At 38.6% G+C, this 25,876-nt stretch overlaps 1 pseudogene; it reads left to right on the forward strand.

Moving 5' to 3' along the window:
* The first annotated feature begins 1,307 nt into the window (after positions 1–1,307).
* On the forward strand, positions 1,308–25,135 carry LOC113598539 (actin-related protein 2/3 complex subunit 5-like; annotated as a pseudogene).
* Positions 25,136–25,876: the final 741 nt, after the last annotated feature.

Consider the following 25,876-nt stretch of genomic DNA (forward strand, 5'->3'; position numbering starts at 1 on the left):
GCATAGCTCCATTAATTAATCACCAATCCATAGGTATAGCTGTCCTAAATCCCCAACTTAACCACTTCATCTTGTCCATAAAGACATCGTAAGGAAAACTGCCAAGTGTGTCTAATTCTTGCTATGCTTTGTCTGCTACCTTTTGTCATCTACCAGTCTGACTTCCCAGTCAAAAGTAATGAATTGACTTTGATGCATACTGTTCTTGGAAAATATGCCAACATCTGGTGATCCCTGCTTCCCTCTGCCCATAAACACAAACCATGTTTTCAGTCTCCAAAGTTGTCATCTCAGGGCTTCCAAAGGAAGAAGACAGAGGCTATCTTACCTGTGTCATCCCATCAGGGCTCCACTTTTTCCAGGCCAACTCTTTTATTTATTGTAGAGTGTGTGTATAATACATGCATATCTCTCTCTATAGATATATAGATAGATATAGATATAGATATAGATATAGATATAGATATACATATACATATACATATACATATACATATACAATGTTGTTAAAGCCCTTTTCCTAAAAATACAAACCTCTTAACCAATCTCTTTCTCTCTCTCTTTTTTAAATCCTGTCTGGTATTTTCCTGAGAAGGGGACCGCATCTTATTTGATTATGATCCAAAGCCAGTAGGATGAGATTTGACACATGGGCCTTTGTACTAGTTTCTTAAGGCAAAATACCACAAACTGGATGACCTAAGACAGCATAAATCTATTGTCTCATCATTCCAGAAACTAGAAGTGTGAAATCCAGGTCTTCCTTGCCTCTTCCTAGCTTCTGGTGATTTCTCAGCAATCTTTGCCATTCTTGTTTTGTAGATGCATCACTCTGATCTTCCCGTGACATTCTCCCTGTGTCACTGTGTTTTCACATGCCCATCTTTTTATAAGAGCACAGGTCATATTGTGTTAAGTGTCCATCCTACTCTAGGATAACCTCATCTTCACTAATGGCAACTGCAGTGACACTATTTTCAAATAGGGCCACATTCTGAGGCACTAGAGATTGGGACTTTAACAAAACTTTTGGGGGAATACAATTCAACCCTTAATTTCCCTCAATGATTATTTTTGCAGTAACAAAGAAAAGATAAATAAGTTTCATGATGAGAGGAAGCAAAAAATGACATATCTCTTAGTCTCTACTTTTTTCTCCTTCTGAGGCTCTAAACTGTGACTTATTTCTTGCATTAACTTTTCCTCAGCCAGCTAACAGATATGGCTCTGTTCAGATGAAGATCAGGATTCCTAGCACTTTTATGGAGGGCTGGAAAATACACAAAATCCAAAGAACTAAATCTTTAATGGAGTGGTTTCAAGGCACATTGTCCAGACTCTTTAAGTCCAATGCAGTAAAGACAGGGCTGCTGCTGGAACACTTCAAGTTTTTGGAAAAGTTTACACTGGATAATTCCTGGATAAGTTACTTAGTCATATCTCTGGGTAATGACTCTCAACCCTTTGAGGCAAACCGGAAGCCTAAGCAGAGAGCGTGGCCACGAAAGAAGGTTGACTTTGAATGTCTGGCTCATGTTGCTTCATGTTGCTTCATGACTATATGTTTATAATCTCCTCCTCTGTCTTCACCTTCCTCTCTCCTTACCCAGCCAGACTTGAAACAGCTTTCCTGGGAGTTTGGAGACTACAGGAAATAAAATACCAAAGAATAATATTACTGATATCTCTAGGAGCAGAAGGAGCTCAAGACCACATTGCACCAGGTGACAGAGGGTAATCCAAAAGTGGGAGCTCCACCCACATTGGTTCCCTGGGTTCTCCAGAGATATCACACAGGGTCCAATGGGCCTTGGTGTCAAGAGAAGATATTTAAGTTCCATTTTGGAAGCTGCAGCTACATATTAAAGAGAGTCTAAAATAGGGAGAAAGAAGAAAGAAATAATAGGAAATTAAAATCACTAAGTTCAGGGGCATCTGGATGGCTCAGTCAATTAAGCATCCAACTCTTGGTTTGGGCTCAGGTCATGATGCCACTGTTCATGTGATCGAATCCCACATGTGACTCTGCACTGTCAGTACAGAGCCTGCTTGGGATTCTCTCTCCCCCTTTCTCTGCCCTTCTCCAACTCATGCACGCACATCATCTCTCCCTCTCTTCCTCAAAATAAACAAATAAACTTTTTAAAAAAGATCACTAGGTTCAGGAGCACATGAGTCAGGTCTGGGTGACATCTGGAAGTAGTATGGGGACTTAATGTCCTGCACTAATGGGTAAAGATTAGAACCAGAGAACAAGACACCATTATTTTAATCTAGATTTACTCTGAGGTAAATGTAGAGAAACCCAGAACATAGGATGGTAGACCCAAAATAACTGTGGCCCCTGAAGTAGAGTGGCTTGTCCAAATCACACAACTATTTGAGTCTAAACTGAGACTGGAATCCTCATTTTTTGGATCCTGCTAATGCTATTCCTACTTCCTTGGGCCACCTCTCTTCACCTGTGAGACTTCTTTGTTCTTATAAATGAGACAGTCATCCTATAGCTTTTGAAATATTAAAGGGATTTTCAGAATCTCTCAGACACTAAACCTGGTGAGCAGTAAAAAAACATAGTCTCAAAAATTTGACAAAAAATATCCAGAAAATTCATCATGTCCTCTACCCAAATCCAAAGAGTCAAGCCAAATTTATATTTTATGTTTCTGTATTTTCTTTCTTTTGATTGGTTCTATTAAACGGTGCATAACTTCGAAATCCAACTTCTCTGGAAATTTAACAGAAATTAAAAGCAAAATTCTTTCTTTGCTGAGAAATTTTAGTGTGTCTTCATATTAATTGGCACTGAATATCAATTTCTTATAATTGTTAAAGGAAATCAGAAGTGTGTTAATTTAAGAGATGGTAAGTTGGTTTTTGCTTTGTTTTTGTTTGTCTTCCTTTTTGTTTTTGCTTTTGTTTTGTTTTTGTTTTTGTGTTTTTGTTTTTGTAAAATAAAATATCTGGGCTAAAGCTCTGAGAACTAACTTATGTAAGTTTCCACTGAGGCATTTCTGATGGAAAGTGTGTTTTTGTTTAGTTGTTTTTAAGATTCTTCTCTTCGACTTTGGTTTTTTGTAATTTTAGTGTGCTGTATCTAGCTGTGGATTTCTATACATCTTTCTTGAATTTGTTAGGCTTCTTGAATCTGTGGGTTAATAGTATAAATTTTTAAAAATTCATAGCCAAGGGGCGCCTGGGTGGCTCAGTCGGTTAAGCATCTGACTTAGCTCAGGTCATGATCTCACGGTCTGTGAGTTCGAGCCCCGCGTCGGGCTCTGGGCTGATGGCTCAGAGCCTGGAGCCTGCTTCCAATTCTGTGTCTCCCTCTCTCTCTGCCCCTCCCCCATTCATGCTCTGTCTCTGTCTCAAAAATAAATAAACTTTAAAAAAAATTCATAGCCAAAAAAATAATAAAATAATAATAAAAAAATTCATAGTCATTTTTATGTGCTCATGTCTCATATTCTGTACCTCATATTCTCTCTCCTCTCCTTCTGGGATTAAAGTCAAAGGTATGTTAGGCCTTCAAACTTTATTCTCTTATCCCTTGTTCTTGCTGCCTTTCCACGTTACATTCTGGAGAATATCTGCTGACTTGTTCCCTGGTTCAATAATTCTTTCTTCAGCTAAATCTGTTCAATGAATTCTCAATTTCAGTTATTTTATTCTTTTTTTTGGTATGGTTTCTTTTTTTCTGCACTTATTTTCAAATCTTCTTTTATTTCCTTAAACATATTAAATGTAGTTAGATTGTAGCCTGTATCTGGTGATTTCATTTTTCTGTATTTATTTTTAAAGTGTATTTATTTATTTTGGGATAGAGAGAGAGAGCATCTGTGAGTGGGGGAGGGACAGAGAGAGAGGGAGAGAGATAATCCCAAGCAGGATCAGTGCCGTCAGCATGAAGCCCAATGTGGGGCACAAGATCATGACCTGAACCCAAATCGACAGTCAGATGCTTAACCGACTGAGTCATCCAGGTGCCCCAGAATCTGCTGATTTTAGTATTTGAAATCTTTGTAAGTCTATTTTTGTTCTTACTGTTTCTTTCTTAGGGTGACTTTTTTTTTTTGTTACCCAGTCATCTTTGTTTCTGTACTGATCATTGTTCATGAAAATACTTTCAGGAATAATGTGAGAATATGATGAAGGTATCCTCCTCCAGAGATTTGCATAGTTTCAAGGTACATGGGGGCAAAATGAGTCAAGGACCACCTTAAATCAAATTCACGGGCTGATGTTCCCTGTACCTCCCAGGTGAATTAAAATTTGGATATAAATCTTTGTGAAAGTTGGTTAACTTCTTATTCATCTTACTCTAAAGATCTAGCTCCTTAAAGTCACAAGTTTTCCTCATGTGTCTATTATTTTTAGCTCTCCTCTTCAGTTCTGAACTTTTATATGTCCTGAGCTTTGATTTATGCCTGAGGCTACCTAAACAAAAGTTACAATTGACCAGAATTGTCAAATTCCTCACTCCTGGGTGGCTCAGTCAGTTGAGTGTCAGATTCTTGATTTCAGCTCAGGTCATGATCCCAGGGTCATGGATGGAGCTGTGCATCAGGCTCCATGCTCAGCAGGATGCTCCACACTGAGCATGGAACATGCTTAAGATTCTCTCTCCCTCCCTCCCTCTGCCCCTCTCCCCAACTCATGCTGCTCTCTCTCTCTCTCTCAAAAAAAAAAAAAAAAAAAAAAAAGAATTGTCAAATGCCCCAGAAAAAAAAGCAGTTTCTGTTCTAGCTTACTCCTTGAGGTTCCCATTTTATTTTTTAATTTTGGCCTCACAATTCTTTACTGCCATGTTAGGTCACCACTGCTTCTAAGTGATTTTTGCCCAGTAGTTTTAGTTTTTTCCATCAAAAGAGATGACCTCAATAGCTAGCCTACCATTCTTGGAAACTGGAAGTGTACAGGTGGATTTTTTAGAGCACTCAGGCAAAATACAGTGGGAATTTTAATTTTTATCTTTCCAATGACATTTCCCAAAAGAATAAATAGGAAAGGTATCCACCCTTAGGATAGGTACGTGAACCAGAAGAATGCCATCTTGTACAAACATGCCATGATGACCACTTTGTGACCTGCAACCTTCTTGAACACAGTCCCCCACCCCATTATTTCTTTTTGTTTAATTACACCCTTAAGTACACCCTGGGGGCACAATATCTTTCATCTATTTTGGAGATATGACTATGATTCTCAAATATTTCCTCCCAGGCAGTCTCACAGTTATAAAAGCAGGCCTTACAGGAGGTGGGATTATGGAGATCTACTCATCTTGTAGCCACCCAAGACATGCTTCTGCCCATAAGTCCTTTTAATAAACTATTTCTTGTCAGGCTGGACTTGAGGGCCTTTTTCTTCAGTCTTATGGCTCCTTCAGGTTTTGGAGGTCATTTTGCATGCACCTTCCTTTCACAGAACAGTAGACATTCTAAGATGTGGAGTAAAGACAACATGATCAAGGGGCCCTGGCTCTCTAGTTCTCCAGAGCCAAGAAAAAATGAGTCAGAGTCACCTCTGAGATCATAAAATATCTTTACTTGGCAGAGTCTAGCAGTTTCAAGGCAACTGTTCAATTTTTTTTTAGCCTATGTACTATAAATTCTCTGGTGAAGGACAGAGCTCCTCTGACAAGCCTAAATGCACGCCTATCCTCTATGGATGGTTCAGAGCACATGCTTCTACTCAGAGAAGGGGGAGCTAATTAAGTCAAAGGACTCTAGTCATCTAGATTCTTTCGTAAACAATCAGTAAGTATTTTCTTTTTTTTTTTAAATGTACTCTTTTTTTTAATGTTTTTTTTTTTTTTTTTTTATTTTTGAGACAGAGAGAGACAGAGCATGAGCAGGGGAGGGGCAGAGAGAGAGGGAGACACAGAATCCAAAGCCGGCTCCAGGCTCTGAGCTGTCAGCACAGAACCCGACGCCGGGCTTGAACTCACAAACCGAGAGATCATGACCTGAGCTGAAGTCGGACGCTTAACCGACTGAGCCACCCAGGCACCCCAACAATCGGTAAGTATTTTCTAAAAACCACTGTACTTAGTGCTTGCTTCTATGCTTTTTGTTATGTGAGACCCGGAAGTATCATATAAGACACTACCCTTAACTCAAGATGGATCTAGGATCACAGATTGCATGAGCGTGTCACCTCTGCTTAATTTGGTATCGTTCTTCAGTTTTTATCTTTCATGAACTTCAGACTTTTAGGGTCTCTCATTTTAGGTTTGTCTAAGGTTTCCTCTGATTGAATTCAAGTCTGTGTTTTTGTAAGAATACCACAAAAGCAATAGTGTATACTTCTCAATATATAATAGTAGAAAACATGTGATGGCAATTTGTCCTATTACTATTGATGTTAACTTTAATCACTTGGTTAAAGTCGGATCTGCCAGGTTTCTCCACTATAAAGTTACCATTTTCCTCTTCAGGATTAATAAGAATCTTGTGGGGTGATACTTTAATATTGTGCACTTATCCTGTTTCTCATTACACTTTGACTCACTAAGTTTAGTATCCATTGGAGATTCTTGACGAAAACAATTATTACTCTGATATTTGCTAAGTGGTGATTGTTTACTTCCATTATTTTTTAAGTCTTTAGTTGGAATTCTGCTCTACCAAAGAGCTTTTATTTCTCTCCCACTTGTTCAGTTATTCAGTTATTTACATGTCCATGGACTTGTGGATTCTTATTTTACTCTGTGGGTTATAATTCATTATCCATTATGGACTGAATGTTTGTGGTGTCTCCAAAATTCATATTTTAAAGCCCTAATCCCCAATCTGATGGTCTTGGGAGATAAGAGCCTTTGGGAAGTAACTAGATTTAGAAGAGGTCATGAGGGTGGGGCCCTCAGAAGGGGATTGCCCCTATAAGAAGAGACGCCAGAAAGCTTACTCTTGCTCTCTCTCCACACATGCACAAAGAGGTCAGGTGACCACAGTGGGATGGCAACCACCTATAAGTCAAGAGAGGCCTCTGAATGAAAACTCTCTTGCCAGCAGCACCTTGAGCTTGGACTTCAGAACTGTGAGAAATAATTTTCTATTGTTTAAGCCACTCAGTCTGTGGTATTTTGTTATAGCTACCAGAGCTAAGACATCATTATTTTTTTTGTTGCTCAGACTACTCCAGATTTAGTCAATGTTTTAGGTTGACTCCTATACCTTTGTTTATATGACCACCACATTTATTGAGCACTTGCTTTCTGGCACCACAAGATATTCCAGGCTCATCTTGTACTTCATTCTATACTTTTCCTGCTATCATCCTGCTAGCCATTTGTCCAAGGAGTCCCAGGTCCTTTTATTTTAGAATGGTATGTGAAAACAAGATGTGTGCCAGAAGGGCCCATTGGTACTGAGAAATCATTCCCTCTCTGGGCTCTTTCAGCACATTGAGCTAAAAAGTAAATGTGTGTATACACATGTACACACAATCACACGCACACACACACACACACATCCTATTCTTGTATCTGTCCATCTGAAGATATTGTAAAAATCACAAGTTTTTACCAATTGAAATATATTGGATTGTACTGATACTCCAATCCAATCCCATAAATTTCAAGGATTCATTCTAGCCTTCTGTTTTTCTGTATTCATAACTCCCTTTCTGACAGCAAGACACCCGGCTCTTGTTACCCACGATGTATTCATTTATTTATTCATTTGTTTATTTTATTCTTTAAATTTTTTAATGTTTATTTTTGAGGGAGAGAGAGAGACAGAGGGTGAGTTGGGGAGGGGCAGAGAGAGAGGGAGATACAGAGTCAGCTCCAGGCTCTGAGCTGTCAGTACAGAGCCTGATGTGGGGCTCCAACCCACGGACCATGAGATCATGACCTGAGCCAAAATCAGATACTTAACTAACTGAACCACCCAGGCGCCCCAATTTATTTATTATATTCTTTAAATTCATCACATTCTTTGTTCATCTGCTGTTCTCCTTTTTTCTCCTTGATGACTTTTAAAATATTTTTTATATTAAGACTATTAATTAGTCCTTTGTTGCTCAAATGTGTTGCAAATGTATATATTTTTCTTTACCTTTTTATGTTTCAGCTTGAGTAGTTAAAAATACTTTTCTTTGAGACATTAAATTCATTAACTGGTGTTTACTTTCTCATAAATAAGTATATTCTTGAGAAAAGGAAGGAAAGCAATGTGCACTGACCAACTTTACCTATCCTACAGGTGTATTGAATTTAGCATGATTTCACTTCCTGTGTAAACTCAATTCCTCCCTTTGGCTTAGGACAAGCAACTGTCATATCAATGGGAAAATCCACTGGTGAGTAACAGCTCACCAGTCCCATTAACTTGGAGGAAGACCTGTCTGAGTGAAAAGTCTGAATTATGAAATCATTCCAAAAAATGTTGCTTTGTGGGGTGCCTGGGTGATTTAGTCAGTTAAGCACCCAACTTTGGCGCAGGTCATGATCCTGTGGTTAGTGGGTTTGAGCCCCCCGTCAGGCTCTGTGTTGACAACTCAGAGCCTGGAGCCTGCTTTGGATTCTGTGTCTCCCTCTCTTTGCTCCTCCCCAATTCATGCTCTGTCTCTCTCTCTTTCTCTCTCTCTCTCTTTCAAAAATAATTACATAAGCATTAAAAAAATTTTTAGTGTTGCTTTCTTACCTTCACATAAATAGTAACTAAAACAGCTGAAATTTTAAAAATTATACATATATAATTGACATATCAAACACAAGAAAATACAATCAGATGATGTTGTTAGTGTTGTGTTTTAAATTATCTTAACTAGGTTAAACATTCTCATAAATAGCATGTTACTTATGATGTTGATGTTTGGCTAGCTCCTTTTTTCTACCTTTTATTCAACTGTGAACAAGCCCAGAAAATTACTACAGATGTTAAGTGGGGAATAAAATTGTTTACATACGTATTTATTATATGCACTGATTTATGACCTGTATATTTAATTGTACTGGTTGGATTTTCAAAGCAGCTTACTGAACATCACTTTTCGTTTTTAATTATCAATAGCTTGTCATAATGTTGTAATGGACTTTACATAAACAGTCACTATAATTATTATTTGGCCTTTGCATTGTGAGTTTAGAGGTTTTGTTCCCTTGGTGCTGTTTAGGCGAGAGCTGGTCACAGAAAGAAGAATGTAAAAACATTTTTTTGGAGTTATGACATGACACACTCCTACTTACTATATTTGACGTTAACAATTGTGCGATGGTTGTGAAACGCATTAATAAGCATTAAGCAATTTAGGGGCAGCTGGGTGGCTCAGTTGGTTAAGCATCCGACTTCAGCTCAGGTCGTGATCTCACAGTTTGTAAATTCGAGCCCTGCATCAGGCTCTGTGCTGACAGTGCAGAGTCTGGAGCCTGCTTCGGATTCTGTGTCACCCTCTCTCTCTGCCCTTCCCCCATTCACACTGTGTCTCTCCCTCTCAAAAATAAACAAACATAAAAAATTTTTTTTTAATACGCGTTAAGCAATAACTGGTTTGAAGTGCCCTGTGCATTAGTAGGACTGTAGGGGCCAATGCTCTGCTGGCGACGGCAGAGGACTAGGAGATGCCTAACATGATCTATGCTGTGCATGGCTGCTTTTGGAAAACACGTGAAAAGATCATTCTTGAATAGCATGTAACATCTGAACTCATCAAACTTCATTATCTTTTAAGATCTGAACTCAGGCAATAAAATTTAATCTCACATGGAAACTGGAATACAGCTTTCAACCCTGGGGCAATTTTTAAAAGTTCTTCTTTGAACATTTTATCAGTTGTCAATTACTTATTAATGAAAACTCTATGACAAGATCACAGAGGGCTTGATAAGGAGGAGAAGCAGAAACACCCCATGCTGTCTTTTCTTTGAGAGGCCTCCCAGGCAATCCCTGATGCTCTCAGCTGTGCTAGCTGTCAACAAGAAGAGAAGTTATTGTCAAGGGACACTCAACACCATGGAATAGCGTTCTAACCCCCTTTGTATTAAGGGGCCATGTTTCCATTTTGTCCCACCAATAGCATTTGATAGGTACTCAAATACTTGTTAAACTGAATAGGTAAAGAATTTTAAGAGGAAGTTATTAGGGTTATAATCAGAACCTTTAGTCCAAACAAATTTCTAATGGTCCTAAATAAAATGCTAACAGATGTAACAACAATCTTAGACATTTTGTTGGTGTTTTACAATGTACAATGCCCTTTCAAGTTATTTATGTCATTTGATCTTTGATCTTTGATTAACTATTCCCATTTTTCCAAATAGAAGTAAACTCAGAGACACTGGTTAATTTGCCCAAGGCTTCACTGTCACTGGTGAAGCTAACTTTATGCAGACTTAATTTTCGTCCAAATGCTATCATTCACTGGATACTTTTGAAATATTTTGTCCCATTTGGTTATAGGTTTATCCTATACAATTGTCAAGAGTTATTAGTTGACACTCTTAAAACTATATTTTCAACAATTTGGTTCAAATGCAGTCCCCAAATTGTTGTTTGAATAACATTCTAACTTTGTAGAATAGCTCATCAAGATAGACTGGTTTAACCCTTGATTTTATAAAAGAATATAAACACTAACTATTTGGTTGATCTTAAAGTATTTGACTGGAACCTCCTTCAATTAATGTAACTTTATATCTGCATCTACTGACACAGAAATGATCTAAGGTGAAGTAAATCATCAATTCTGATTTTTTTATGCAGGTTTTATTCAGGGGTTGAACTAAAATCTAAGAAAGCAACATCCTTGGGCATCACTTAGATTCACAGGAGACTGGTTTCCCTGAGTTGCTTTCTACTATCATGAAATTGACTTTGGGGGTAAGGCACAACAACAAGTAACCTTATAAAATCAAGATCTACATTTGTTGCAGGGATATTACTGAGGTCATTATATACTATGTCTTTAAGTGTTCCCTACATGCAGTCCACTGGGTAATTTCTTTCAGAACGGAGTTCTATACAGTCTTTGCTTGGCCTGAGAAACTCTGAATTTTCTTCTTTTGGGCAATAAATACTATGCAACTGACTTTTCTCTTAGACTATGTTTTCCAAGAACTCAAAGCCAAATTTGTGTCCCACCTGTAGCCAGTTATGTTGAACTATACTATATGTTGAAATAGTCTCCTAACTATTTGTGTGTGGGGGGGGGAGGGGGGGGCAGTGGTGTGTGTTGCACCACACTTTCATTTTATCTGGTCCTGATTTTTAATTTATTTTTGACTGTTACAGTTTATGTGTTGCCTAAAAGCACCCTCAAATTCTTTATACTCCCAAAGCATGAAAAAAAACCCACCAAAACCCTCAATTAAATTGTAAATTTTAAATGTTTTCATATACTCTTTTTCTTAAAATGCCATTGGCTGATTTGTTTGCATCTGATGGAAAAAAAAAAAAGACCCTAAACTGTTTGTGAGAGTTATGAATAGCCACAGAGGCCCGAGAGTATAAAACTACAACTTTTGTTTGACAAACAGTTTCTCAGTTGGGTGGATCTAATCTCTTTTCTCTGATTTAGGGATATCCATTGCTTTGCATTCCAATCAGAGTCCAGCTTCTGCACATGGGTCTTCCAGAATTACAAGATGTTTGCCAACAAGGCACTTGGCATCAGGGCTATGAGTCGTGTTTACTCTGCTGTCTATGGACTTGGTTGCCAAACCACTACAAGTGAAGACCCAGGAGGGTTTGTGCTATTGGGAGGCATTTCTATCGTTTCGAGACTTTGAGACAACTATATGCACGTTTAAGATCTGATGTTTTCTTTTCCATATTGTCAGAAGGAAGTCACACCCTCATTAAGACGCGTGTAGTCTTAGTATCAGTTGAATTCCTATTGCTGTTATAAGCATAGTAAAGCTCATCCTTCTAGAGGTGGCTTAGAGAAAACTATGGTTAAAATATTTATAGGATAAATGTTCATAAACATACTTGATGGTTGATTAAATAAAAAAGAATCCAAGATGGCAGTGATGAAAGAAAGTGGGCAAATGGTGACCTCTTCACTCATTACAATCTGAGTAACCATTCCTACTCCTTCCTTCAACCAACAAATACTTATTGACAACATTCTTTGTGACAGGCAACTTCTATTCTCTTTCCAGCATGAAAACAGTGGATATTTACAAACCAGTATCTTATAAGACTAAACTCCCAACAAAGGTGTTAGGCACCGGTGGTATCTATAAAATAGACACTCTTTCATAAAAGTTTTACATCTAAACATGAATATCTTTTATTATTATTATTATTATTATTATTATTTCATTTAAATCCAAGTTAGTTAACATACAGTGTAGTAATGGTTTCAGGAGTCTAATTTAGTGATTTATCACTTACATATAACACCCAGTGCTCATCCCAACAAGTGCCCTCCTTAATACCCATCACCCATTTAGCCCATCCCCTCACCCAACACCCATCCAGCAGCCCTCAGTTTGTTCTCTGTGTTTAAGAGTCTCTTATGGTTTGTTGGGGCGCCTAGGTGGCTCAGTCAGTTAGGCATCCTACTTTGACTCAGGTCATGATTTCATGGTTCATGGGTTCGAGCCCCGCTTCAGGTTCTGTGCTGACAGCTCAGAGTCTGGAGCTTGCTTCAGATTCTGTGTCTCCCTCTCTCTGCCTTACCCTCCACTTCTGCTCTCTCTCTCTCAGAAATAAATAAACATTAAAATTAAAAAAAGAGTCTCTTATGGTTTTTCTCCCTCTTTGTTTTTACCTTATTTTTCCTTCCCTTCCCCTATGTTCATCTGTTTTGTTTCTTAAATTCCACATATGAGTGAAATTGTATGATATTTATCTTTCTCTGACTGACTTATTTTGCTTAACATTGTAATTCTAGTTCCATCCACTTTGTTGCAAATGGCAAGATTTCATTCTTTTTGATTGCTGAGTAATATTCCATTGTATGTATATACCACTTCTTTTCTATCCATTTGTCAGTTGATGGACATTTGGGCTCTTTCCATAATTTGGCTACTGTTTATAGTGGTTCTATAAACATTAGAGTGCATGTACCCCTTCAAATCAGCATTTTTGTATCCTTTGGATAAATACCTAGTAGTGCAATTGCTGGGTCGTATGGTAGTTCTACTTTTAATTTTTTGAGGAAGCTCCATACTGTCTTCCAGAGTGGCTGCACCAGTTTGCATTCCCACCAGCAGCACAAAAGAGTTCCCCTTTCTCCTCATCTTCACCAACATCTGCTGTTTCCTGAGTTGTTAATTTTAGCCATTCTGACAGGTATGAGGTATCTCATTGTGGTTTTAATTTGTATTTCCCTGATGATGCGTGATGTGGAGCACCTTTTCATGTGTCTGTTGGCCATCTGGATGTCTTCTTTGGAAAACTGTCTATTCATGTCTTTTGCCCATTTCTTCACTCGATTATTTGTTTTTTGGGTATTGAGTTTGATAAGTTCTTTATAGATTTTGGATATTAACCCTTTATCTGGTATGTCATTTGCAAATATCTTCTCCTATTTCATAGGTTGCTATTTAGTTTTGTTGATTGTTTCCTTTGCTGTGCAGAATATTTTTATCTTGATAAGGTCCCAATAGTTCGTTTTTGCTTTTGTTTCCCTTGCCTCTGGAGAATATCTAGTAGGAAGTTGCTGTGGGCAAGGTGAAAAAGGTTGTTGACTCTTTTCTCCTCTAGGATTTTGATGGTTTCCTGTCTTATATTTAGGTCTTTCATCCATTTTGAGTTTATTTTTGTGTACAGTGTAAGAATTCTTCTGCATGTCGCTGTCCAGTTTTGCCAGCACCATTTGCTAAAGAGACTTCTGTTGGATATTCTTTCCTGCTTTGTCAAAGATTAATTGGCCGTACATTTGTGGGTCCATTTCTGGGTTCTCTTTTCTATTCCATTGATCTATGTGTCTGTTTTTGTGCCAGTACCATACTGTCTTGATGATTACAGCTTTGTAGTACAGCTTGAAGTCTGGAATTGTGATGCCTCTAGCTTTGGTTTTCTTTCTCAGGATTGCTTTGGTTCTTCAGGGTCTTTTCTGGTTCCATACAAATGTTAGAAAAATAAAATTATTTATTCTAGCTCTGTGAAAAATACTGGTGGTATTTTGATAGAGATTGCACTGAATGTGTAGAATGCTTTGTATAGGATCGACATCTTAACGATATTTGTTCTTCCAATCCATGAGCATGGAATGTTTATCCATTTCTTTGTGTGTTCTTCAATTTATTTCATAAGCTTTCTACAGTTTTCAGCATACAGATATTTTATCTCTTCGGTTAGGTTTATTCCTAGGTATTTTATGGTTTGGGGTGCAATTGTAAATGGGATAGATTCCTTAATTTCTCTTTCTGATGCTTCATTATTGGTGTATAGAAATGCAACCGATTTCTGTACGTTGATTTTATATCCTGTGACTTTGCTGAATTCATGTTATCAGTTCTAGCAGTTTTCTTTTTGTTTTTTGTTTTTTGTTTTGTGTTTTGGTGGAATCTTTAAGGTTTTCCACATAGAGTATCATGTCATCTGCAAAGAGTGGAAGTTTGACTTCTTCCTTGCTGATTTGTCTTTGATTTATTTTTGTAGTCTGATTGCTGAGGCTAGGTCTTTCAACACTATGTTGAACAATAGTGGTGAGAGTGGACATTCCTGTCATGTTCTTGACCTTGGGGGAAACCTTGAGCTTTTCCCCATTGAGGATGATATTAGCTGTGGGTCTTTCATATATGGCCTTTTGGTATTGAGGTATAAATATGAATATCTTTAATGAGACTGACTGGGGTATTTATCATTTGAGTTAGTTAACTCTTAGTTATTCACTGGATGATTTCTGAAATTCCTCAGAATTTTAATTTTCCTCCTGCTGATAGACCAAAATAATATTTCTTCTTATTAAAAAAATGGATATGTGCTTATTTTAATATATCTACAATATTGAAAACGTGAAGCAAATGAACATTACCCACAACCCTAGCTCTCATAGGTAAATACTCCTAATATTCTGCTCTATTACATTCTAATATTTTGCATATTTACATATTTTTGTTTGGGGAGGACAATTTTGCTTTTTGGGAACAATTTTATACCTTGATTTTTTCCTCATGGATTTATTTTCTGAACATATCTCATATTATTAAAAATTATTGGAAGAATTTTTAAAAAATATTTGAATACTCTATCAAATAATACTTATTAAATACCATAATTAATTTGAATAATGACTATTTAGATTATATCACTCTTCGCTACTGTTAAAAATACTGATAGGGCTTCTGAGGGGCTCAGCCAGTTGAGTATCCCACTCTTGATTTCATCTCAGGTCATGATCCCAGGGTTGTGGAATCAAACCCCAAGTCAGGCTCCATGCTGAAGCATGGAGCCTGCTCAAGACTCTGTCTCTCTCCCTCTGCTCTTCTCTCCTACTCGTGCTCTCTCTCTCTCTCTCTCTCTCTCAAAAAACAAAAAATACTGTGAGAATTAAAAGTTATTTCAATATCTGATCTTCTATGAATAAATTTAAATAAAATGGCAGTGGCATTTGATATAATAACTGCTGAATTTAGTCATTTCTCTTTTTACTTGTACCAAGAACTTTGGTTCCTGACGGATTAAATGTTTCATGGATTAAAAACTCTGATTTTCTGAAAATGTTTGTTGATGTAATAAATCAACATTCACATGTGGATGAAGAAAGCAATATTCCTAGCAAGCACAACATCATCTGTTTCTTAAATATTTGGCATTTCCAGGCCAGCATGAAGCATGAGCATTTAGAGACCATGGTTGTGATGAAATAAGCAATGTGGGCTAAAGTCATTTATACCATTTTCCCTTGAATCCTTCCCTTTCCCCTGAGATGGTCATTTTATTATTTTCTATTTTCCTTTCTGATGAAATGCACTTGTATAATCCAACATGATAAAGCTGGAGGTTCAAAATTATCATTCATAAATCAGATTTGCAACATACCAGGAGTGAAGCAGCCTTGGGGAGGGAAATGCAAAACTGTTTGTGCGTCTCCCACATGTGAACCAGTAATTAACCTGGTGGGACCGAAGGGCTTCTGGAGGCTTTACAAGTGGTCCTTCAGACTTCACAGAGAATAGAGGTGTAAGTGTGAAATTCTGTACAAGAAAGACTTTGCACCTATTGCTTTTGCCTACAGAACACAATGTGACGATTTTGTTCTAAGGCAAGTAAGTCGTTAGGATCTGTATTACTTGCAAGAACCATGGTGTTGTTAAATAGCAAGCACGTGCTAAAATTCTGTTTCACCTGAAACTCTTCCCACAGGCTGTCATGTCGGGATCATGTAACCAAGCCAAGTGAAGATTTGGCAAATGTATGTTTATTCTCTTTAATATAAAGACATATCATATCCATCGGGCCCTAAATGGATAGTTCGTTGCTTAAACAATGTGTTTAACTTTTCTTCAACTTACCAAAGAAAGCAGGTCATTCTTAGAGAGGTTTTTTATTCTATGTGACTTCAGTGCAGTCTTAGATGACCGTATGAGTCCATCCATTCTACAGGCTCTCCATACAAATGCCAAGATAAATCTCCTATCAAATAAGAATGTTTTCCCAGCTTAAATTGGAGGCAGCTCTCACAGCAACTAGAACTGGGAGATGGTGAGCAGTGGTGCAAGTAGTTTGTCAAACAGTTTAAGAGTGCTCTTACAAGAGGAGTTTGGAGTTCTGTCATATGAGTCTTTCCCCGGGGTCATTTAGGAAGCATATGACTGTGAGGGCTCTGTGCATTGCAATCAGAGAGAGGATCATACAACGTGGTGTTAGAAGTCCACAGACTCTAGAATCAGAAAGGTCTGGGTTTGCATACTGAACGTTTGACCCTGAACAACATCTACAAAATGGGAATAATAATAACTCTGAGTAATTCTTGTGAAAAATATATTAAATAATGTATGCAATATATTCAATGCAGTGGCTATCTATACTAATTGCTCAATAAAATGGTGGCTTATTTTATTTTATAATAATAGATATATCCCATTATTTAATAAAGATCACTCTAATAGGAAGGGCAGTGACTTTTATCTGATGTTTGTGACCCCTTGCAGATATTCCAGAGGGCAGTGACTTGCAAAAGTTGCCTGTCATGTAAATCAAAAGCCTACGATCTCTTCAAAGCAAAGATTTCTCCATTCATTGTGAAATAGATGTCTTAACAGAAGCTGTTAGCAGAGAGGCTGATCAGTAACAAAAATTGATCTATTTGTTGCTAGGGACAGCAATTGGAAGGTAAGAGCCTCCACCCACAGAATAGAGTTCTTATCCTCGAGTTTCATACAGACAATTCAGAAATTGTCTTTTATCTTTTTCATTAAAAAAAAACCCAAAAGAGAAATTAATATTTATTAATTAACTAGAAAGCGGGATTTGGAGCTCCTGCTCTTGAAGGGTGAATTAGTCCAGGGGAGGTGGGGCGTCGGGACACAGCTTCCAAAGTGCCCTGTGATGGAAGCAGGGCTGCCTAGTCCTTTAAGGCTCCTAGCCTGAAGCCACAGTGCATGCATGCTGGGAGCCATACCAGGTGTAGACCATGGATTTTTTTTCCTTTTGGGGCTATGGGTGTTTATCAGGAACGGAAGGCACATTCTAGTATTTAAAGCAATAAGTCTCAACTATGTTGCATATGGGGATTTCCTGGAAATGTTTTAGGAATACCAATGACTGGCTCCCCACATCAGACCAAATAGATAAAAACTCACCTCCAGGGGCCAGAGCCTCCGAACGGCATATTTTGGTTTAGGCTAGTTGATACTAAACTTCAGCATGCTGACGCTTCTGACGAATCACTTGAAGGGCTTGTTAAAGCAGATTACTACCCTACATCTAACATAGTGCTTTTTCATAGTATAGGTGCTCTAAAAATAGCTGAAGAGTATCAGATTTACATTTGAAAAGAACAGCCTTCTAGAACAGAATTGATTTCCTGGTGTCCATGGATAGGTTTGGTCATTCTTGAGCTCCTAAAACTAGCTGCAATAGTTCATTGGTTTGTTCGAGGACAGTTCCTTATCTTCATCAGATTCTTCAGGGGGCGTGGATGGGGGGCCCATGACCTAGAAATGTGATAAGACACTCCAATGAGAATTAAGTGTTATTTTCCTTTAGGCTTTGTTTTCATGAAGAGTAAAAAAAAAAAAAAGTAATCTTTTGTTTTCAAAAAAAAAACCAAACTTCAGTATTCACAAGCACAAAAAATCATTTCATCTTGTTAAAAATAATAAATCAGCCACTAAAGACATGAGACTCTTCACCTAAGAGCCTTTGCCCATCATTTGTTCTGCCCACGCTTGTTTTACCTGGAATAGAATTTATTGCAGGTTGAAAAATAAAGGGTAAGACTCTTGACTCTCCAAGGCAGAGATATTATCTTGTCATCTTTGTCCCCCTAGGACCTGCCCAGGAAAGGCATACCATGATGGGTAAAAGAATGATAATGATAATACACATTACCCAATTCTGGAAAAGCATACAAGGAAACGTCAATAAAGTATCATCTTATTGCACTCTGTAGTTGTGAATTGGAAAACTTCTTTGACTATTTTTCACATATGTGTTTTTATTTTTTTTTCCTTTCTTCCAGCCAGTACCTGCCTTTCAAGAGTCAAAGATTCACCTTCAAAAGACAATCTTCTTCCTAAATTCATTTCCCTTTGCAAAGTATATGACAATTTAAAAAAAATTTTTTTTACAATGCTTGGCTCTTATAAACTAATACCTTCATTTTATTGCTGTTTTGGGTACATACATTAATGTTACTCTGTTATAGCATATGAAATAGAATAGCATTATAATTATAGTTAAGAAAAAAGTTGTGAGGGGCACCTGGGTGGCTCAGTTGGTTAAGTGTCCGATTTCGACTCAGGTCATGATCTGACAGTTTGTGAGCTCGAGTGCCACATTGGGCTCTGTGCTTGACAGCTTAGAGCCTGGAGTCTGTTTCAGATTCTGTGTCTCTCTCTTGTTCTCTGCCCCCCCCCCGCCCCCGCTCACACTCTCTCTCTCTCTCTCAAAAATAATAAAATAAACATTAAAAATTGTTTTAAATGTTAAAAAAAGTGATTTTTTAAAGTTATTTATTTATTTATTTATTTGTTTGTTTGTTTGTTTGTTTTGAGAGACCAAGAATAGGAGAAGGGCACAGAGAGAGAAAGAATCCCAACCAGCTCCACATGGTCAGTGCGGAAACCAATGTGAGGCTCAAACTCAAGAACCTTGAGATCATGACCCGAACCAAAATCAAGAGTCGGACACTTAACTAATTGAGCCACCCAGGCTCCCACAGAGCTGTGATTCTAAGGAGAAGAGCCCCTAACCAATGGCCAAAACCCCTAATGCAGTTCTTTCTATACCAAATATGTCTCAGATTTACATACAACTTAGAGAAATTATCTCTTGTTCCATAAAGGGTCAAGTGAAGGCTCTATTGACTAGTATTTTTACAATGGCAACTATTCACTAGGGTGCCAAAAAATATAGCAGTAATCTGCACCTTTCATAGTGCTCTCGCGCTCTCTCTCTCTCTCTCTCCATAGTGCTCTCTCTCTCACCTTCTCTCTCTTTCAATGTGTAGACGGAAATGGCCTCAAAGAATTTTATTTTTTTAATTTACTTATTTAAATTCAAGTTAGTTAACATACAGTGTAGTGTTGGTTTCAGCATTAGTGTTTCATTAGTTTTCAGCATTAGTGTTTCATCACTTACACATAACACCCAGTGCTCATCCCAACATGTGCCCTCCTTAGTACCCATCACCCATTTAGCACATCCCTCCACCCATAAGTCTCTTATGGTTTGCCTCCCTCTCTGTTTTTATCTTATTTTTCCTTCCCTTCTCTTATGTTCATCTATTTTGTTTCTTAAATTACACACTTGAATGAAATCATATGGTATTTGCCTTTCTTTGACTTATTTTGCTAAGCATGATACATTCTAATTCCATCCACATTGTTGCAAATGGCAAGATTTCATTTTTTTTTTTTTATTTCTGAATAATATTCCATTATATATACCACATCTTCTTCATCTGTTCATCAGTTGATGGACATTTGGGCTCTTTCCATAATTTGGCTATTGTTGATAGTGCTGCTGTAAACATTGGGGTGGGCCTCAAAGAATTTTAAATACATGCATAGTTTATCCATAAAATTGATCATTCTGTACATGGAGTTCTATGGTTTCTTTTAAAACTTTACAATGCATCACAAACATTTTTTCCATTAGTAAAGATCTACCTTTTCCTTTTGAAAGACTGCAGAGTATTCCATTGTGTGAATACACAATACTTGGATTCTTTTAACCAAATCCTTATTTAGACTGTTTCCAATTTTTCCCTGCGGTAAACATATCAATGGACCTTTGTGTAAGCACAGCTTTATGCCCTTATCTTTCAGAGGGTTAGTGTACCTATCATTAAAGTTTTCTTCCTTCTATCCCCAGTGGTCAAAAGTCCTGGATATTATCTATGTCTATCACCTAGCAGCCATAGAACCTGGGAGAAATGACTTACGTTATTTCTTCTGTAAAATGGAAACACCAATCACTGCCTCTCACATATGTAGCACGGAGGGGAAAAAATGGAGGTGAACATGTTTTGCAGACCCTCTACTCATCAGTATTTTGCATCTTTTGTCTCCTACACGGAATGCATAGTTTTCGTTCATGATATCCAGTTTTACCCTGAACACTCAGTAAATGCTCACTGAATGAAAAAACCTGTGAACGGCATCTACCAGCACTCCTCACACTGTTCTGGGCACTGCCTGCCAACGAGTGACCTGGTGCACTACTTCCTGGGACCATCTCCCTGACCTAGTGCGTTAAAACCTGTGTGTAAAGGTGAGGGCAGAAGTAGAGAGACCTGGATTATGACTCTTCTCAAACTTCCCAGGTGATTTGGAGACAGATGAAAATTTAGAACCGTTGGACCAGGCTAACACTGTCATCGGCAGTCATCATTTAGAGCTCCCAGGTAGGAAAGGGTCACACTACCTCTTTGAGTAGAGGAGAAGCAAGTTCAATACAGGGAAGTGTCCCCTACCTGTTTTACTGACTTAAGTCCCATCAGAGGGTCCTGAGAGATCCATCACAGAATAGGCATAATACCCAAATAGAGAGTAAATTTCTTGTAAATCAATTTTCCCAAGAGGGGCTTCAGCTTTTTATTAAGTTTTAGGGTGTGTGGATGTCGGGATCTAGATGAATAAAGTATTACCTGTCATGACTGCTAACAGTCACACTGCATGTGAGCTGTGCAAAATGTCCCTGTGGAAATAGAAAACTAGGCCAGTCCTTTCTGAGTAATGAAGGCCATGAATAATGCACAGAGAAGGTAGTTTCTTTTCATATAGTTCTTACCGTGCTAATATTTGTGACCACTTTAGAAGGTAGAAAATGCAGAGAAAAGAAGAGGGGGGAATACATTAAAAATGCATCAAGCAAAAAAATATCAAATCAAGCCAAGTTCAACAACTAGTCCTTGCTTTCTCATCTGGTGTGGTAAATGGCTACATGAGAGAATGATGAATAAAATCATTTCTCTGAAGATTCAGTAACAAGAATAGCTCACAATGGGAGAGCTTGGTTAGTGTCTAACCTGGGTCAAGTGTTTACATATAGTATTTTATTAAACCTCATTAGTTTGCCAATCAATACAATGTTTTTAATAAAATTAAATGTGGAGTGAAGTTAAGAAAACATGACCAAGGGCTCCAGATACTTCAAGCCAGCAGTCAAGCCAGAAATCTTGGCTTGTCCTAAAGGTTATTAGCTTCAGTATCTATGACGTCATTTGCCAGATGACCTTATTGGACAAGGCTGTGGTTTGGTAAGCCACCAGGTGAACTACTCTGGGGAGTGTAAGGTAGTCCTCTTGGGAAAGAAAAACAAACACGTTTGGAACATCTAGTGCTGTTTGATATTGTCACCAGTGACGCTGAGGACAGAGCCGTGAACATTCCCATCAGAATTAAGGGAAATAGATGTCAGTCAGTTAATATTTGACTATCCTGTTTGTGTAGTACATAATATAAGGCATCTTGTAGAAGGGGGGTTCATATCTCAAAGGAGCTTACAATCTATGTGGGGGGTGGGGTGGGGGGAAAGGTATTAATTCCCAAATATTTTTATTTTTAAGCTTGTATGTTAACCCTCAAAAGTGGCCCGAGCATTACAGACTAGTGGGTGGGAATCAAGAGATGAAAAACAAAGATAGTGAGGCTCATGGAGCCAGTTGGAAGGGGTCCCAGCCTCAAGGGGGATGGTTAGGCATAAGCTGGATGGTTAGGGAGTCACGGAGAGCATCTGAGACCACCTCTGCTGGAAAAGAGCACAAGAGAAAGAGGAGAAGATTAAGCTTCTGGTTACCAGCCTCGTCTCAGTTACATTATGCTTTAACTCCCCAGATCTGTGTCTGAGGGTTCAGTGCTGTCTTCTCTCTGCCCCACAGGACTCATAGGAGCCCCCACACCCCCACCTTCCTTTTCCTTCTTCCTGAATCTATCCAGCCTGACTGCAGCACCTTCAGTGCTGGCGCCCCTCAGAGGCACCAGCAAGGCGTGGCATTCCCAGCCTCCCAGAATCCAGTGTTCTGCTTCCTTCCCAACTTTGACCTTCCCTGGACGTCTGAGTGTGCCCCGGATGCCACTGTGCACCGATGTTCTCTTGGAAATCAGCCGTCCCCTCTTTTCAATAACCTATTATAACTGGGCAGGGGTTTGATTCCAGTGGTGACCAAGGAGCGCTCCTGCTTATTCATATAAATGGTGATGGCAATAGGAGCAACGTTTCTTAGTCCAGCTCCCATGTTCTGAGCAGTGAGCTAAGTGATATGTGACAAGGATCACGGTATCAGAAGCAGGCAGGGTCTGTCATGTGGTCACTTCTGCTGATATTCATTGTTCCATTAGTTTCTTGGCTGCTTCTGCTCTTGGGCAGCCAGGTCTACAAAGCTCATTCTGTCCTCCTGTGTCACCCCAAGTCTTCTCCAGATCCACTCCCTCCTTAGCTATGTCTCCTTTAGAGTACAATAAAACCCACACCTCTGCTTATGACATCCTCCATGTTCTGTTTTGGCAGAAACATTAGTGTGTGAGTTCTCCCAGTTTGCTCTTGATACTCAAAGATGAGATTTTTGGACTTCTAACAGACAACTCACTGAATTTCTTGGTACCCTAAAATATCTGGATCTTGAAATTGAAAATTGTGTTTTGAAGATGAACATCTCCCTTATTGACGGGTTTAAAGAATCTCAGTAGGAACCCCAAAGTCAATAGTTTGACTCTTTGTCCCATTCCTATCTCTTATACCCAAAGCCATCTTTGCTGCCAGAATGAAGGGGGGGAGGATATTGAGACTAGGAAATTCTGACATTGGGTAGAAGGCTACACACCATTGAGTTGAATATCTCCAATTACCATCCTGTACAAGGGAGGAGAAAAACAGAGAATTCAAAACTTGGTTGCTTTTTTTCTTTTCTTTTCTTTTCTTTTCTTTTCTTTTCTTTTCTTTTTTCAAAGCAAAGTAATGAGGATAAAACAAATGTCAAGGACAGGCTGAGAGAGTGGGTCAAAGATAATTTATTACTGATGAAGTAAGGACAGATGGTACATTCTTTTTCCTCACTCTTTGTATTTAGTATTGTTTAATCATTATTTTTTCATAAAGAGTATTTAGGTCAGAGTTCTTAGTTGTAAGCATGAAAAACATACTCTGGCCAATTAAGCAGAAAAAGAAATTTGTTAAAGACTCCCAGGCAGCTCAGAGAAACGTTGGATGAGCTGGAAAAACAGGCTCAAGGCTCTGGGTACACGGCCCCAAACATCACTGCAGAGGGGGCCTGACGAAGGGACCTCCCTGTGACCACTGCCCACAGAGCACCAGATGCTACCAGTCACCCTGTTGCCACCAAGTGGACTTTACCAAATCTGCAAATGACATAGTCACCCACGCCACTTTTGCACCACAGACTGATCTTTGAAGTGCTCAAAAGCCTCACACTCCTGCCATCAAAAGGGATATTATGCAGAACTCCTTCCCCAAGCACTGTCTGCCAGTTCAGCTTGATTGGAGGTATGCCAATGCCATTTTGCAAGAGGAGTGGGGCATGAGAATCCATTTTTCTGGCTCTATCTACCCTTATGAGGATACATAGTCACTAGAATATGGTGAAACTGTTCAAAAGATGGATTAGGGAACTCAATACAGTTAGAAAAAGGCAGAGCCCTTAACCTCCATCACAGGAAACATGACAGCTACCCTACAGGCAGCCCTGAAATATATCCCCCCATCAACACCAAGAGTCAGGCGGTGAAGGCTCGAGCAGGAAGCATCGTCTTGAAGAGGCGCACCTCTTTTAAAGCTAATGATATTGAAAAGGCTGTTCAATCCCTGGACAAGAATGGTGTGGATCTTTTAATGCAGTATATTTACAAAGGCTTCCAGAGCCCTCGGACAGTGGCAGTGCCGTGTTATTGCAATGGCATGGAAAGACACTTGCTGCCAGAGGAGTGGGGTCCATTGTTCGAGTGTGGACTGCAAGGAAAAACGTGTAGTCCAGCAGGGTCTGGGTCTCTCCTGTGGGTGTGGGAGTTGCTGGTACAAAGACCAAAACAACCAAACGCCACTGTGGCCCTTGGCAGTGTAGCATGTTTCTCTCGGCTTTGCCTTCTTGCTTCTTTTTTCATATCTGTAAAGAAGGAAACTACATATCAATTTTCCTTTCATGAAAATTGGGATAATACAGAGGAAACGTTTCAACGTGAGTGTTTCATGCTCTCAAAACTATTTTGGTGATGTATATTCCTCTCTGTATGTCATATAATTTGCCTTCCAGCTTAATCGTGCAATTTTAACCCCTGTTGGCTGGTGGGTTTTTTGTTGTTGTTGTTGCTTGTTTTGCATTTTTTTTGAGGTGTTTTGTTTTGTTTTTGACTAACAGTGAGAAAGTTGATCTGAATTTGAAGCCAATTTCCTAACTCCTTGCTAGCCAGGAAATGATCTTTACAAAAAATATCTTTGAGAAACTGGTAGCTATTAACATTGCAAAACTGGACCATAATTCCCTTCTTTAAGCAAAATGTGTTTCTGGAACAGGTGGTACATGAACAGCGCTACCGAGTTCCAGCTTTGTTTGTGCTTATCTCAAGGTCACATGAGCTTAAGTATGCCTCTTCCTTTCTGCATCCATTAAGCATGGCCTCTCGATTTCCCAATGGTCTCCAGGGTCCAGAGCAAGAAGTCTTGCTCTACAAAAATGTATCTCTGAAGTGCCAGAGCCTGTTTGGCATGAGCATAAAACTTTGTTCTAATAATATGACCCTATTTGGGGAAACTACTCCAAATCAGAAAAAGTGTGAAAACTTTGATGAAGTTCAAACTCTGGGCAGCCTCTGAATGAGATGCTGTTTTCTTTATAATAGTTGCCTTAGCCATTATGAGGTATATAACAAGTATTTGATATGCCCTGTTAATGTCTTCAGTATTCTTCAGGATAATTAGGATCTTAAAAGTTTTGGTTCAGATCCAGACACATACACATTCTGTATTTTAGCTCAGTGGTTTTTAAAAAAGGAAAATGCTGTACAGCCAACAGTGTTTACTTATTGGACAAACCAATTGGGTTCTCAAAAAAAAAAATGACTGGTGCTTATAAAAAGTTAGTATTCAGTAACTCCAAAACGAACCACCTGGATGCATATGGCCAAGAAGGAAATCAGCTGTGTTTCGTGTTTACATTGGACACCGGTTTCATAATCACTGTCTTACGTGAAAACTGTGGAGAAATTCTACAACCTCTTTGCTGTTTGTGAGACCTGCTTTTTGTTTTGTTTCATTAAAATTATAAAGTTCAGAAACTAAAAAAGAAAAAGAAG

Source organism: Acinonyx jubatus, chromosome B2 (assembly GCF_027475565.1).
Source record: "Acinonyx jubatus isolate Ajub_Pintada_27869175 chromosome B2, VMU_Ajub_asm_v1.0, whole genome shotgun sequence".
NCBI lineage: Eukaryota > Metazoa > Chordata > Mammalia > Carnivora > Felidae > Acinonyx > Acinonyx jubatus.